This window comes from Glycine soja, chromosome 18 (genome assembly GCF_004193775.1).
Source record: "Glycine soja cultivar W05 chromosome 18, ASM419377v2, whole genome shotgun sequence".
Taxonomy (NCBI): domain Eukaryota; kingdom Viridiplantae; phylum Streptophyta; class Magnoliopsida; order Fabales; family Fabaceae; genus Glycine; species Glycine soja.
In genome coordinates, this window is record NC_041019.1 from 32017001 (window position 1) to 32031861 (window position 14861).

Sequence of the window (14861 nt, forward strand, 5' to 3'; positions counted from 1 at the left end):
AGTGGAACTTACTTCATCATTATCAGTAACCCAATTTGCATCACAAAATCCTTCTAACACAGCAGGAAATTTATAAAAATGCAAACACCAATCCATAGTACCTTTAAGATACCTGAGTAAGCGACGAAGTGCAGTCCAATGTTCATTACCTGGATTGTGAGTATATCTGCTTAGTCTACTCATAGCATATGCTATGTCAGGTCTAGTACAATTCATGAGAAACATAACACTCCCTATGATTTTAGCATATTCAGTTTGAGAAACACTAGAACCATTGTTTTTCTTAAGATGTATGCTTGGATCATAGGGAGTTCTCACAGGTAATTCATCATAACAGTTAAATTTTTTTAAGTATCTTTTCAATATAATGTGATTGACACAAGGAAAAACCATTATCACTTTTTCTCATTTTAACTCCAAGAATCACATCAGCTTCTCCTAGATCTTTCATATCAAAATGAGAAGATAAGAATAATTTGGTCTTTTCCACTACAGTCACATTAGTACCGAAAAATTAACATGTCATCAACATATAAACATATTATCACACATTCTTGTCCAAACAATTTAGAGTAAACACAAGTGTCAGATGAATTCACAATATAACCATCACTTACCAAAGTTTGGTCAAATTTTTCATACCATTGTTTGGGAGCCTGTTTAAGGCCATATAATGATTTTCTCAACTTACACACTTTGTTCTCTTGACCTTGAATCACATAGCCCTCAGGTTGTTCCACATAAATTTCCTCTCTCAAGTCACCATTAAGAAAAGCTGTCTTTACATCCATTTGATGCACTATAAGTCCATGAATAGCAGCTAAAGCAACAAGAGAACGAATTGTGGAAATTTTAGTAACAGGAGAATATGTATCAAAATAGTCAATTTCTTTCTTTTGTGTGTAATCAACAACTACTAATCTAGCCTTAAATTATCAATGGTTCCATCAGTTCTTAATTTCTTTCTAAAAATCCATTTGCATCTAATTGGTTTACTTCCCTTAGGTAAGTCAACTAAATCCCAAGTATGATTAGACATGATAGAATTTAATTCACTATTAATTGCCTCTTTCCAAAAATTGGCATCAATGGAAGTTACAGCCTCATTATAAGTTTTAGGATCTTCCTCAATGAGAAAAGTAGATACAAAAACATCATTTATTTTATCGATATCATTGTTTTCAACCACGAAGGCAGTAACAAAATCTGGTCCAAAACTACTTTCTATTCTCTTCCTTTTACTTCTTCTAGGTTCATTAACTTGTTCATTTGTTACAGAGGAAGAAGTATGCAAATGTAAAGGCACTGAAGTAGTATTACAAGAAGAAATCAATTCATTAACATGTTTTGTTAAAGGAAATTCTTGTTCAAAAAATTCTGCATTTCTAGATTCACAAATAGAATTATCATTCAAACGCAAGAACCTATAAGCAGCACTATTTTGAGCATATCCAATAAACACACAATCAAAAGTTTTGGTACCTACATTAGTCCTCTTGAAATCTGGTAGAGCTACCTTAGCAAGACATCCCCATACTATTAAAAAATTTAAATTTGGCGCAAATCCTTTCCATAATTCATAGGGAGTTTTATCTAGTCGTTTATGGGGAACTCTATTTAGTATATAACAGACCGACAAAATGGCTTCCCCCCACATTTGGGTAGACATACCAGAACTTAATAACATAGCGTTCATCATTTCTAGTTATTACTACTTTGTCAGCTTCAAAAACCAATTTTAATCCAGCTCTATTTAGACAACTACCAGAAATTAGGTTCCTACGCAGAGAGGGAACATACAAAACATCACTCAAAGATAATGTTTTTCCAGAAGTAAGTTTAAGGAGAATCTTTCCTTTACCTAGCACTCCAGCTGCAGCTGAATTTCCCATGAAAACACATTCTCCGTCATCAGCATCCTCAATCTGGTGAAAAAGCTCTTTGTTGGCGCATAGGTGTTTAGAAGCACCGATATCTAGAATCCAGTCCACCTTGTTGTCGACCATGTTTGCCTCCACTACCACAGCAGCTATCACTTCTTCATTTTCTGCTAGATGTGCTTGAGGAGCATGTGGTGCAGCAGGTTTCGAGTTGTTAGATTGTTGTCCCTTCCTCAGTTTGCACTCATAGGCTTTATGACCTGTTTTGCCACAAACATAGCACTCACCCTTTCTTTTCTGAATCTTGTTATCACCTTTGTTGATATTAGTGTGTGTTTTCTTTTGTCCTTTTTTCTGAAATCATTTTTCTTTTCCTTTTGACCTGTATTGATCAGCAAACTCAACAACATTAGCATTAACTGAATTTACAGAATGTAAAACATACTTATCTTTAAGTCGGTTGGCCTCCTCTGTCTTCATATGATTTATTAATTCTTGAAGTGACAAGTCCCTCTTCTTGTGTTTCAGTTGGTTGCGGTAGTCACTCCACGAAGGTGGAAATTTTTCTAGAAGCACATTAGCCTACAATATCTCACACATCTTCATTCCTTCATTTAGTATATCACCAACTAGATTCTCATACTCATGAATCTGCTCCATGATTGGTTTGTCATCCATCATTTGGAAACGCATCCAATTTCCTACCACATATTTCTTTCTTTGCTTCTTTGTCAGCTTTCTTGGTTTCTGCAGGAAGCGGTGTGACGTGTGGCATCCCTAAATTAATGACTGGTTTAATAGTAATAATTTAAATAACAAAAACCATGGTAAATTTTTTTTTCTTTTTCTTTTTCATTTCTTTCTCTTTTCACCATAACTAGGTTTAGAAGGAAAATCCTCACTACAGAGTCCTGAATGGCCAGTTCACAACTCTATTCGGAGTCATTTCTTTCTTACCGCTCATAATCTCTAAACTATTTTGTTGTTTAAAAAGGAAGAATGTACCAGCCATTACTTTAGGTCGTCACATGAAAATAAAAGAATAAAATACGGTCGATAAACTCTTTTACAAATAAAGTTGCTAATGCTTTCTTTCCAACTAACAAGATCGAGCATAAATGCATTCATCATTTAAAGCTGTCCAAAATATGGGAGTTTTACAAAATACATAGCGTCATCCAGAGCAAAGGTGTTCATAGTGGTGGCTTCAGCCACATGTATACAATCATCAAATTCCTATACATCAGGTCTACCCATACAAAAACAAAAGAGTAAACCTAACAGTCAATCCTAGATACACCCACCCTCAAAATATACAAAACGAATCCAAAGAGCTGTCCACTAGGATGAAGAGCCTCCGCTGATCGCCATCTCCCCCGGGCCACCATCCTCCATAGAGTCTGCCTCAGATGCCGACATGACTTCCTCGGGAGAATCCACCTCAAGAAGTGGATCTTCATCACCCTCTAGAAAGTCAAGGGCATCCACAGCAGGCTCAGGAGGTAGCTCCTCCAGATCCTCCTCAGGGTCTTCCTCGGATGATGTTACCTCGATCACTTGGACGGGCTCCACTAGACGATATGGTGTAGGCGTGGGTAGTATCCACTCCACCGTGCGCTGAAGCGTCCGTGCGGGCTCATCTGGATGCACTAAAGAAGTCGCCGTAAATCGAATAGTGCCCCGAAATCGGCACCTCGTGTTGCCTTCGAGGGTCTCCCAAGCTCCCTCTAGGCACTCCATCTCTACTCGACCACGGATTAGCTGCGCCGCCATCACGATCTACAAGAAAGAAGAGAAAGGGGTAGACTCTTTCACAAGAATCTACTATGCCGCCACACAATGCGTCTCATAACCACTACATGCAATTAAAAGGGGTATTTTAAGGCTTTTCATCTCTGGTAATCGATTACACAGCCTTGGTAATCGATTACCAGAGGCTAAACTTGAATTACACAGCCTCAGGACATGAAATATGCAAAAATGCACTGTGTAATCGATTACACATACCTGGTAATCGATTACCAGTGACCCATCCCTCTGTGTAATCGATTACACAGGCTGGTAATCAATTACCAGAGGCTCCCTTAGTTTCCTGACTTCGTTTTCAAGCCTGGTAATCGATTACACCCCTTGGTAATCGATTACCAGAGACCATCTTAGCCTCCTGTCTTCATTTTTAAGCCTTGTAATCGATTACCCACCCTTGGTAATCGATTACCAGAGGCCATAACCCACATATCAATCAAAGTTCACAGCTGGCCAGCCACCACAAGCCTCCTTGCTTTGTGGTCTTTGTTCCTTTTATCTGTTGACTGCCAGGAGCTCGCCTGTTTAGGTACATCACAGGTTCTCACTGACTGACTATGCCCGGGGTGGGTCGGGATTGGTCAAGCTTGGTTTTGGGCAATAGCACCCCACCTGACGTCCCCAAGGTCTCCTGACCCCCGCGACATATCTCCAGGTACCACTCTGTGGTCAACAATAAAAGCAGGAAGTTTCACCCTTCAACACTTCCTCATCTCAAGCTTGTAGGATTATGGGGTACCCATCACATGTGGTACTAGGTGGCGGTCGGGCGATGGTGCACAACAAGTTTTCCACATCCACAAAGCGCGCATAAACCCACCATCCCCTGTTGCCCACCTCCAACTGAGCTCACGTACTCCCACGTAGCCCATATCCTCGTTTCTCTCAACACCGGGTCCCCATCAATCCTCCCAAGCTTCCACAAAATCCAAGCAAAACAACATTCAAACAGCACAAGCTATCACGGCCAAGCAAAACAGGGCAAAGGCAGGAAACTCTGCCAAAGCACCAACCAAATCACAGCTTTTCTCACTTAAAGACCCCAGTAACAATTCCTTCGATCCAATTCGTTAACCGTTGGATCGACTCCAAACTTTTACTGGAAGTTTATAGTACATAAGCCTACATTTTGACCGTTGGGATCTACTAGCAAACATTCAGAACTCATTCTGCACTACTCTTTTCACAGCCAACCACACACAAGCATTTTTCTGCACAAGCCAAAATTCTGCTGCACCTATTTTGACAGCAAAATTCTGCATAAGTGCAGATTTCGAAAATCACACTTCCTCTCATCCAATCTTGCCCAAATCAATTCCTACAAGTCCCAAATCATGTATCAATCATGTCTAACCCAAAATCAAGCTTCAAAACACAGCAACACAGAATCTAGGTGTCCAACACCCCTCCATTCAATGGGTTTTCTAGGTTTGAAAAGTGAAATTTAGAATGAGGTAAATTTGAAGCAAACTCTCACCTCACACCAGTCCATAACATCTATTTAGACTTGTTCAAACTGGATTTACACCTAAAATCTCACCGAATCAAAATTTGACTCTTCAACACCCAAATTTGCCCTAGAAATGGCTCTTTGTTCACTTTGGTCATTTGTTTTTTTTTTCTCTAGCACAGTCCAAGCTTTCTCCCAAGTCCTAAATGACATTTCAAGCTAGTATTAACTCACTTTAACCTCCATTTACCACAGAATTCAGACTTAACCTTCCAACCCTCAAAGCCTCACTTTTTTTCCACTCATAACACCACATTCTCACTTTCCAACCCTAGGTTAACTCTACCTTTCATCTCTAACAGTTTTCCATGAGCAATTTCAGCATATAAACATCACAAACATCATCACAAAAACCTTAAAACAGAATGGGTATGTTTAACTCATCCAAACATGGCAATTTCAACAAGCTTTCAACAAGTTTCTTCATAAATAACTATCATGAAGCAGAAAACTAGCAAGACTACCCATCATATCTCCCAAAACCCCATACCCACGAAATTTAAGAGAGAAAGAAGTCCACCCAAACCTGAATTTTCGAAGTCCCACTCGTAGCCACGCACTTCACGACCCCGAAAATGCCCTCCTTTCGCGATTTGGGGCAGAAATGATGGCCAAAGGTTGAAGCTTTGCTTGGAGCTTCAATGGAGAATGAAGAAGAAGAAAATGGCAACGTGAGGGAGAGAGAGAGCTGTCTGAAAAGTGTGGGGGCTGAGTGAAGAGAGAGAAAAGCTTTTTGGTTTTAAATAAAAGGGTTTTCTCTTTTTCTATTATTTTATTCAAGCTCTGCCACATGTCCCCATTTGAGTGGAGCAAAAAGGGCCCACTTTCTCTTTTGATTGTGACCTATACTCAGTCACAAAAGTGAGAAAATTGGACCTTTGAAACGCTAAAATCCTGCCTCGGTTTGCGTGCCATTTCTCTGGTTCCAGTTCCTTGCGTTTCTCTGCGTCCGTCGGGGCCAGTTTTCGAAAGTAACCAATATATATATCAAAATGCTCAGAATAAAACCCCGAGCGTAGTTCAAAGGTTGGTTTCGTTAAATTCTAAGTCGCACGCAAAACGATGATTTTTAGACTAATTACTTAAGAATTAACCCATAACCTCCCAGTTATGGATTTCTCTTCCTTAATTAGCCTAACCCGCATATCTTGCCCCCACTATTCCTACTTCTACCAAGAACATATAGGCATATACACTGAATAATACTTATATATATAATCATTCAAAATACATCGTTTCCAAAAATTCCGGGTAGAAATTTCCAGGGTGTTACATGACGACAGGGGTAGCAGGAGTTTCAGGAGTAGATGATTCAGAAGCGTTGACATCAGCGGGAGGATCTTCAAATAGCACATAATCAACCTCTAAGGCTTCAAACAAAATCAACAGTTTTTGAGACCATCTCCTATAATTTGAGCCGTCTAGAGGTTCTATTTTCGACATATCCAAAATGATTTTTGATAGATTTTCAGCCATTTCTGTTTAGTACTTGATGCAAGGAAAAAAATAAATATTTTTGCTTTCAAATTGTTGGAAAAAAAAACTTGAAGTCATAAGTACAAAACAGAAACATATAACACAGATTGGAGGTTTGTTGTGCCGTGAAAAATCACTGCCTTGAAAGCAAAATTCGGCTAGACCTTGATGCAATCTTGCCGACTGCTCCCCAAGGTTAACACAATGAGCCTATGAACACGTGCACTCGTGGCCTTAGGCTATGGAAATCACAGAACAATTGCCCAGAATTTTAGAAGTAGATAATAAGAAAAGAATTGAAAATTATTTTCTGCCTGTGCAAGACTATGACAATCCTCTTTTTAATAGCAAAACCATGAAAAACGTCTTTTTCTTTTCCTGTCCACAAATCATAATTATTATCTACACATTTAACAAATTGACCGTTAGAGAATTGCTAATAAAGTGGAGGTTATGCTATTTGATTTATAGCTAATCAAGAGCATTAAAAAAAAAAGAAATATTTGTTAAAAGAATAACAATCAAAACTGTTTAAAATCAGTTAGGAAATTTGGGAATAAATTGTGGCTTCAGTTTGCCATTGTCCAACATGTTTCGTATCATTAAGCATTTTTCTAAAACTAAACACTCCAATGAGGATACAAATTCGAATCGTTTGACTATTTTTTTTATCCATTGGATCATCTGACTATTTTATCTCCTTGACGTACGCTACGAAACAAATATTTATTAAATAGCTTTTAAAATAATATAATCATGTTGTCGTGTGAAAATAAATCAATTATATTGACTGAAAGCTTCAACACGATTCCAAAATATTGTCAAGATATTAGTACTAAGAAGGGAAGTTTAGTTCTCAAAAATGGATTCTCAAGTTACTTCGGAAAGCGCTTCGCGTAGGTGAGCGAAGAAGAAAGGGAGTGGTTGGGATTTTGCATGAAAGACAACGGTTGAAAGATTATAAAGGAAAACAATAAACAAAAATAGTAAAGAAAAAGTTGTAAAGGAAAACAATAAAGAAAAATAGTAAAGAAAACCAATAAAAGGCAGAAACGATGTAGAAAAGTGATAAAATAGATGCAAGATAAAATAAGGTTGTGTTTTTGATTGAGTGTATTCTTAAATTCGATGTACAAGACCTATTTATAGGCTACAACTATTGATAATCGGCTAATAGTTGATAAAATTGATTGGTAATTGTAGGTTGTAGTTGATTAGGTATGTTCTTTCTCTTCCAAGAATCAACTGATATGCATCTTAAGTTTTTAAACTAACTAGAAACCGCTCCCTAATTTGAAGGGAGGACTATCATCAATCAATTTTAACAGCCGCGAGCCATTTATATATTAGAAAATGGTGGAGAATATTATTTTATATTTTATTAAATTAAATATGAATTAATTCAACTGATTTTTTTTATTTTTTCAATTAGTCAATTTTAGTAATTTTGACAAACCATGTAAGCAACCAATTCTATCAATTCAGAAAACATTGTAGGCAGTTGATTGCCAATTCTACCAATTTTCGACAGACACTTTCAATCATCTCAATAGACATTGTAAGTATCCAATTTGGCCTTATCCTCACTCGGTTAACCTTCTTGTTTGACTGATATTGAAAAAATAGTTCATCGCACATCCAACTGGGTTGACCTTACCCTCATTCGGCAAACACTAAAATAAGTCAATTTCCCATCTATCAGAACCAGTTCAACAGACCAAAAGTTTATTTCAACTGATTATGGGCAAATTAAGCATGACTCAAAGTACAACCTACGAATTGGACAATCTTCAATTAGCACATGAGGTAGGTTACCAAAATTACAAAATTCGATTACCAACAAATCGTATATGTTGGGACTTTAGTTATAAATATTTTATAAAAAATATATCAATTCAAATTAATGTGTATTAGTAAAGTTAACTCTTCTTATTACCAAGCATGTAGATCAACTAGAGTATAGAATTGTTTAAGTTTAGCTAGTGGTTCAGGCTCGAGCCTTGGTATGCAATTGCGTTAAATATTTAGAGAGAGAATTTTATCTCCCACAACCTACTCAGCTCATACAGAATTGCTTGGTCTAGACAAAAAAAAAAAAGAGAGACTAACTTTGCTTTGGCAGCATGTATTTTTCTTTTTTGTCTTTTTGGTGAGTAATGACATATAATTTAATACTCTATTAGTTTAGGGTTCGTTTAATAGAGTGGAGAGAAATAGGGTGTATGAAAGTAAAAAAAAAAAAGGTGAAAAAATATAGGTGAGAAATAAAGTAGAAATTAAATGTGTTAAATTGAATAACAAAAGTGAAAAAAAATCAGAAGAGAGAAAAAATATGAATAAGAATATGTGAGGAATAATATAATGTATTATTCTACCATTTTTAGAAATATTTGCACCCCCTCGCATCAAATGATACATATTATCTTCATCTTCTCTCTCCTACTTCACTTTTGTCAAATGAAGTGACAAAAATACCACAAGAAGGGAGGTTGAATTGGGATTTTGAAAACTCTTTAATGTTTCTTTGAAAACAAAAGGTTTTTGATGATAGTTAAGAATGAGTGAGTTCAAAATGAAAAACTATTTCGAGCTCATAATGGAAATTCAAGTTGCTCATAATGAAAATGCAATAGTTCTAAAAAAAATAGTTCTTTTGTAGTTTAAGACTTTTATTTCAAAGAAGGTTACTTAATGAAACCTTTTGGTAAATCAATGTTTGGTTTTATTGTTAAGTTTGATAAAAGGCATATTTAGTGATTTGGTAATAAAATAAGTAAAGAAAAGGAAAAAGAAAGAGTTGCACAAAAGATTTTTATACCAGTTCACCTCAACATTGGACTATGTCCAGTCCTCATCCCATAAAGATGAGATTTCACTAACACAACCAGTTCACAACTGGACCAGAAAAACCATTAGATTTCAATAACCTACCAATTCCCCACTAGACTTCAACCTAGCCCCTGCTAGACCAATTACACACTAGATTTCCTCATTGTTTACAGAAAAAGGGTTTGTCATTCACTACATTACCAATTACACCACTTAGGAACTAAATCTCTCACTTCTATATAAGATTAGTACAAGCTTTGAAAGCACTATACAAAAGTGGGTCACTCTTACAGAGAGGGTTGAAACTAAAACACAAATTTCTCACTAAGAGATCTAGCACAAAGTATTACAGATTTTGAATCCTTGAACTTGTGCTTCAAAGCCTTCGAAAATACCATATAAAGCCCTCAAGAAGACCATTGGAGTGGGATCCACATAGCTAACAAGCTTTTGGTGTAAGTAGGGGCACTTTCTAATTGTCATCATGTGACAACACTCATAACTATTTTGAGGTTCCATTCGTTGGTTCTTATTTTGAAGAACCATTAGAATAGCCATTCTAATGTTTGCTGAGAATGATTCCACACTTGGATGAATTCCCTTGATGAAGCTTAGATTGATTTCTCATTTTGATGTAGTGTAGCTTCATCATTCTTAACACGTCACAACTCAGATTTTGAAGTTGATTACTTCAGGAAGATCTAGTGGAAGTTCATTTTTTGGATGTAATCATAATTTTCCCATATAAGATAGACCTATACTTTTGATATAAAATATGATGCTCATGTCTTTACTATTTCTTTTTTCTTTCCATTTGATAAATAATTGTAACAAATTATGTGTTTTCAAATGTTCTTTTAAGTTTTCTAATGTCTCAAGTGCTGTTCAAAAACTAAGATATCCTATACTCAACATTTGAGTTCACATTTCACTTTCTTATTAAAAGTTACCATAAAATGAATGTGATAGTTGTAAAATGTAAAAGTATTTTTTTAATAAGCAAAACGATATTATTCAAAGAAAGACTTAGTTAGAATATGAGCCAAGCCATAACAGCATATGAGCACTTCTTTGCAATACAAAACTTGTATCCCTACCACATCAATGGACCTTCCTATCTTATATCAGATTCACATCCTTACCAATTATGTCTATCATAAAGCGTGTAGTGGCCAATAAAAATGACAAGCATCATAATGCTGTGACATTGCCCAACATCTAAACCTCAAACCGTCAATAGTAATCCATAAAGGAATATGTACCACTATCATCAAAACAAATGTAATTTGAATTCATTTAATCAGAAAACCAGCTAATATATGTGTTCAATTTGTTGAAAATTTTAAGCATTGAGTACTTCTCTCCTAAAAATATGATAATTAATCACATCTCCCAAATAATCGTTAAGGAAAATTTTAACAAACTAACACACCGTCCTTGATCTACTACCATTTCTCTCAGTGTGAAGCTCCCTCAAGCTACAAACCAAATAGGCTGAACTGGATTGGATTCAGATTTAATTAAGAAAAAGAAAATGCAGATGAAGTTATCACTTGGCATTACTTTACAACTTGAGTATGTGTACCCAATGGCATGTGTGAGTCATCTTGGCAACTTTTGAAATAATGATAAGGGAAAAAATGCACTGAAAAATAATTATTTAACTTCACAATTGAATCAGCTGCATCACAATTAATACTAGGTTTCCAAGAAATATACTGAAAAATAATTATTTTGACAGCAAAAGAAAGCATGCTTCCTACTTTGAGTAGAAAACTACTTCCATGTTGTAGCTTAAACAAACAAAAAGAGTATCATCTCATGTGATAAACATCCCTATTAACCACCTAAAGCATTAAATGTTACTACATCTAATGAACTGTAGAGTTAAGAGGGTGGTAGCTTAAGCTTTTTGAATGGTGCACAATATGTTGTGATTTTCTAAGTGTGGCATTGCTAGTTTGATAGTTTATCCTCTTTTAAGGAAAAAGAACAATTAAAATATCAAATGCGACAATGTCTAGAACTAACCATATTGCAGCGCACGGTAATCATTTGCCTATATATATAGAATTTAAAGCATAATTAAATATTCTATAATTAACAACATATCAATATTTAAAATATGAAATAAAAATAAATATACTAGAAAATATACTTTCTACGTCGGTTCTATAGCGCATTTCACAACGGTTTTTAGACCATCTTAAATTTTGATTTTTATGTCAGTTTCCTTCAAAATCAACTAAAAATGTATTTTTTTAATGTTAAAAAATTGATCTTTCTAAGATAGTTGTCTGAAAATACCATATTAGAAAATGTGTTTTTTTCCACCGTATCACTCCCTCTCAACCCCTCTAATTTAATGGCAAGAGCTTTATAGCACCAAGCTGCACTTTTTTTACAATATTTCATTTCAGAGAAAATTTAAAAAGAAAATAGGAACAGTAATGTGGCCCATTTCATAAGGTTTACCAATTCCAAGTTCATAAATAAGGACATAATTGTTAAAAGATAAAAAAATAAAGGTTGAGAAGGATTAAGGAGACTTCCAGAGTCTCAAACAAGAAAATTAATATTTTTGTAAGACAACTAATTCAAACAAAGAATTACCACAACTCTAAAGGTGTTTTTTTTTAGGATTAACATTAAAATAATACTACATATTAGTTATTTAGTTTCAATTTATAAGAAAATATTTATTCTTAAATAAATAATTAAATTTTAACAAGTTGGGTAATCATAGTTTCATTCTAATAAACAAACAAATTAGATTAGACAGTGACAATTGAATACTAGTAAAAAGAAATTGGTACAACTTGAATACTAGTAATAATATTTATGAGTAAAATATGTCTAAAAAAAAGGGACATGATACTAATTTTTTTAAATTAAAAGTAAGGGATTTGCACAGCTACAAAACCCATTTCCCTTCTCATGAATAAGGATTAAAGAAGAGGAAAATTAGAATCAAGGCTAAAGAGAAAAAACATGATTCTTATAAGAAATCTACAATGTATCATACCATTGTCAACTCAAAGCAAAACTTATTTGTTACTACTTATTTGAAGTCATCGGTATGCTGTGAAACATTTTTAGACAATCATTATAACTCTATTCTTACATTTGGTTCAACAGGCTTTTCATAAGTTTCTTCCTCTTCAACTTTCAAATCGCCACAACCTTTTCCCTTTGCACTAGTCTTTATTTCCTTCTCTTTAACTGGTGTATGACCTTCTACATCTACTTGTTTTTGTGAAGACTTCTCTTTTGAACCCTTTTTGGATGGAGACTTTCCATCATTACCAAAAACAAGTCCATCCCCACACTTTCCTTCATCTGATATTTCGTGCTGAGAGGTTTCCACCTGATCAATATGATCTCTTTTTGGGCTATGATCATGGAATGACTCAGAATCTGATGATAGTGTCCAGATTAAATGAATAGATTCCTATGAAAAAGCATTTTATATTAACATTAATCACAAAATAAGTAGCAGGCCAGACATTGCTTTTATGATAGAAGACACTCAACGCATTAAGAAAAACAATTAAATTGGCTGAGAACTCTTGATGCACCAAAAGCCTCTATGTAGATTTTCATGGACCAAGTCACAAGTCAATATACATCAAAGATGGTAAAACAAATAAATAAGTCTATCAACATGCACTGAGAATTAAATAGAAGAAGACAAGATTCTTACTTTATGGTCTGTATGCTTGTCAATGTTTGATTCATTCACTATCTCTTTTTCTTCTTTGTTTCCTGTATCATCATAATTAAAAATAAATGACTGAATGACAACTTAATAAAAAAAATAGAAATGACTTCACATCCTAGCACTCCTACTAATATTTTTCTAAAAATCTTAGACTACATGTAAATTGATTTTTATACTTATTATACATGTACATATTATGTTACTCATTGCCTTGACCATAAAACCTATTCCATGTAGTCATCTTGAGAGAACTCTAAATCACAAATCAAATTACAAGTTTACCTTCTTTGGCCTTTTTCTTGTCTAATTGCTTACTTTTGGATGTTGTTTGTTCATTTACTTTAGGACTCGTAGCTTCTGGTGTCTTTCTCTTGCTCGGGGACTTTCAGAAATCTGAATGACTTTGGAGAAGACCCTTCATCATCAGTTTTATCCTCATTCCAAGATCCACCACCAAGTGAAGACCCAGAATCAGAGGACAATGTCAATGGTGAATGAGATGATGCCTAGTCAACAACAATACAATTATTTTTTAACAGACAAAGATATAAGAAGTTTAAATGATCTGATGTTAAAATTCAAGTTGCAATTGAACATAGAAAACGAGGAACCATAAAAGCGTATCATAAAAAGAGGGAGCTGGTATGCGAATTGAATTGGTATAAAATGTTACCTAAAAAGACTGCAACCAATATGGGGAGCTCTCCCTTGAACTGCTCATTATCAGGGACGAATGCTAAATGAAAACTGGTTTGGTCCCTGAACAAAAAAACGATTTCCAACCGAAGGAGAAAGAGATAGAGTTTGAGACACTTCTCCTCCAAATGAATAAAAGAAAATTTTCCTTAATCAGAATCCTCACCAAAACGAACTTGAGAGCGCCAAAACCTTTCAAACGCACAAAAAGAGAGGGAAACTACAATTAGTACAAAAACAACAAAAATCACATCACAAATTCAACAACAACATCCATTTCTATCTTCACTTTCAGAAATATACTTTACTAATTAATCTTTGCAAAATTTGAATATGTTTGTTTGGTTGCTGAGAAAAAAAAATATTAGTCACAAAGCAACTCAAAACACTTATTACATCCAAATCCAGATGAGATAAATCCGTTCGCAGTTCATTTCAATTTTTTTAGAAACCAAACAAAACAAATTAAATTAAATAAAAAAATAAGAAAGGTAAATGAATACCTTAGATCCAAACATGATTCAACCAAAGAGATAGAGCAGAGCTAAATCAAATCCCAAATCTGAGGATGAAATTAAAAAAGCATCGGTCATGGAGAGATTGCGAATGATAATAATGCATAAAAAAAAAGGAATAAAGGAGATCGAACAAACGAACCTCCTCCACTAAAGATCGAATCAGAACGACAAAGGAATATTCCTTTTGCATCGTGCGACGACACTATCGCCCATCGAATCGTGGAATGTCACCGGTGACGACCAAGGATTTTGTCGACGAGTGCCATCAGTAGCTGTCGAGAAGCGGATACGTCTCGAAGGCTTTGCCGTGGTTGCGCCGTTGACGTGACGGTCAAGATTAGGGCACACAAAGAGCATGTCTAGTTCAAGTATGGAACTTTGCTTGAGTCCTATGGTTTAGGTATAGTGCTTTGCTTGAGTCCTCT